This window comes from Coffea arabica, chromosome 11e (genome assembly GCF_036785885.1).
Source record: "Coffea arabica cultivar ET-39 chromosome 11e, Coffea Arabica ET-39 HiFi, whole genome shotgun sequence".
Lineage (NCBI taxonomy): Eukaryota > Viridiplantae > Streptophyta > Magnoliopsida > Gentianales > Rubiaceae > Coffea > Coffea arabica.
The window spans coordinates 2,898,843-2,901,342 of NC_092331.1; positions in this window are offsets into that span (position 1 = coordinate 2,898,843).

Here is a 2,500-nt window from a genome sequence, read left to right on the forward strand (position 1 = left end):
ATTGAACAAAAATAAAAACAAAAAAAATAAAAAAAAATAAAAAATTTCCAAGATTGAATTGAACAAAAATAAAAACAAAAAAATAATAAAAAATAATAAAAAATACAAAAATATAGTTTAATTAAAAAAAAAAGCAATTTATGAATTTCAAAGACATACGGCGGTGGACATTAACGAGACTCAACATGTATGCTTAAAAAGATAAAAATAAGCGAAAACAAGGCTAGGCGGTGAGCCTTAGGCCGCATGACGGAGCATTGGCACGACACTACACCGACGACGTGAAAAACGCACGACGGTGCCCATCATGGCAAGGCGATAGGCCTTAGGCCGCACGACGGCCGTTGGCTTGCGTTGGCTAAGGCATGGGCACGACGCCACATCCACAGCAAGAAAAATGCACGACGGTGCCCCTCATGGCTAAGCGGTGCGCCTTAGGCCACACGACGACCGTTGCCTTGCGTTGGCTAAGGCAACGGCAAGAAAAACGCACGACAGTGCCCCTCATGGCTAGGTGGTAGGCCTTAGGCCACACGACGGCCATTGCCTTGCGTTGGCTAAGGCAAGGGCATGATGCCACACCGACGGCAAGAAAAACGCCCGACGGTGCCCCTCATGGCTAGGCGGTAGGCCTTAGGCCACACGACGGCCGTTGCCTTGCGTTGGCTAAGGCAAGGGCACAATGCCACACCGACGGCAAGATAAACGCACGACGGTGCCCCTCATGGCTAAGCGGTGGGCCTTAGGCCGCACGACGGCCGTTGCCCTGCGTTGGCTAAGGCATAGGCACGATGGCCACACCGACGGCAAGAAGAACGGCCGACGGTGCCCCTCATGGCTAGGCGGTTGCCCTTAGGCCGCACGATGGCCATTGCCCTGCGTTGGCTAAAGCACGGGCACGATGCTAGGCGTTTGGCCTTAGGCCGCACGACGGCCGTTGCCTAGCGTTGGCTAAGGCATGGGCACGATGCCACACCGACGGCAAATAAAACGCACGACGGTGCCCCTCATGGCTAGGCGGTGGGCCTTAGGCCGCACGACGGCCGTTGCCCTGCGTTGGCTAAGGCATGGGCACGGCGGCCACACCGACGGCAAGAAAAACGCACGACGGTGCCCCTCATGGCCAGGCGGTCGGCCATAGGCCGCATGACGGCCGTTGCCTTGCGTTGGCTAAGGCATGGGCACGATTCCACACCGATGGCAAGAAAAACACACGACGGTGCCCCTCGTGGCTAGGCGGTTGCCCTTAGGCCGCACGATGGCCATTGCCCTGCGTTGGCTAAAGCACGGGCACGATGCTAGGCGTTTGGCCTTAGGCCGCACGACGGCCGTTGCCTAGCGTTGGCTAAGGCATGGGCACGATGCCACACCGACGGCAAATAAAACGCACGACGGTGCCCCTCATGGCTAGGCGGTGGGCCTTAGGCCGCACGACGGCCGTTGCCCTGCATTGGCTTAAGCATGGGCACGACGGCCTCACCGATGGCAAGGAAAACGCACGACTGCCGTGGGGTTTTGTTCCCAAGGCAACGGGTAAACCTCTGTAGCCATGCTGGAAAAACGCACGACGGTGCCCCTCATGGCGGCCTTAGGCCGCATGACGGCCGTTGCCCGGCGTTGGCTAAGGCGTGGGCACGACGGCCACACCGACGACAAGAAAAATGCACGACGGTGCCCCTCACGGCTTGGCGGTGGGCCTTAGGACGGACGACGGCCGTTGCCTTGCATTGGCTAAGGCATGGGCACGACGGCCTCACCGACGGCAAGAAAAAAGCACAACTGCCGTGGGGTTTTGCTCCCAAGGCCACGGGTAAACCTCTGTAGCCATGCTGGGAAAATGCACGACGGTGCCCCTCACGGCTAGGAGGTGGGCAATAGGCCGCACGACGGCCGTTGCCCTGCGTTGGCCAAGGCGTGGGCACGACGGCCACACCGACGGCAAGGAAAATGCACTACGGTGCCCCTCATGGCTAGGCGGTTGGCCTTAGGCCGCACGATGGCCGTTGGCTTGCGTTGGTTAAGGCATCGGCACGATGGCTCACCGACGGCAAGAAAAACGCACGACGGTGCCCCTCATGGCTAGGCGGTTGACCTTAGGCCACACGACGGCCGTTGCCTTGCGTTGGCTAAGGCATGGGCACGACGCCACACCCACGGCAAGAAAAATGCACGACGGTGCCCCTCGTGGCTAGGCGGTTGGCCTTGGGCCGCATGACGGCCGTTGCCTTGTGTTGGCAAAGGCATGGCCACGATGCCACACCGATGGCAAGACAAACACACGACGGTGCCCCTCGTGGCTAGGCGGTGGGCCTTAGGCCGCACGACGGCCGTTGCTTGCATTGGCTAAGGCATGGGCACGACGCCACACCGATGGCAAGGAAAACGCACGACGGTGCCACTCATGGCTAGGCGGTGGACCTTAGGCCGCACGACGGCCGTTGCCTTGCATTGGCTAAGGCATGGGCACGACGGCCGCACCGACGGCAAGAAAAACGCACGA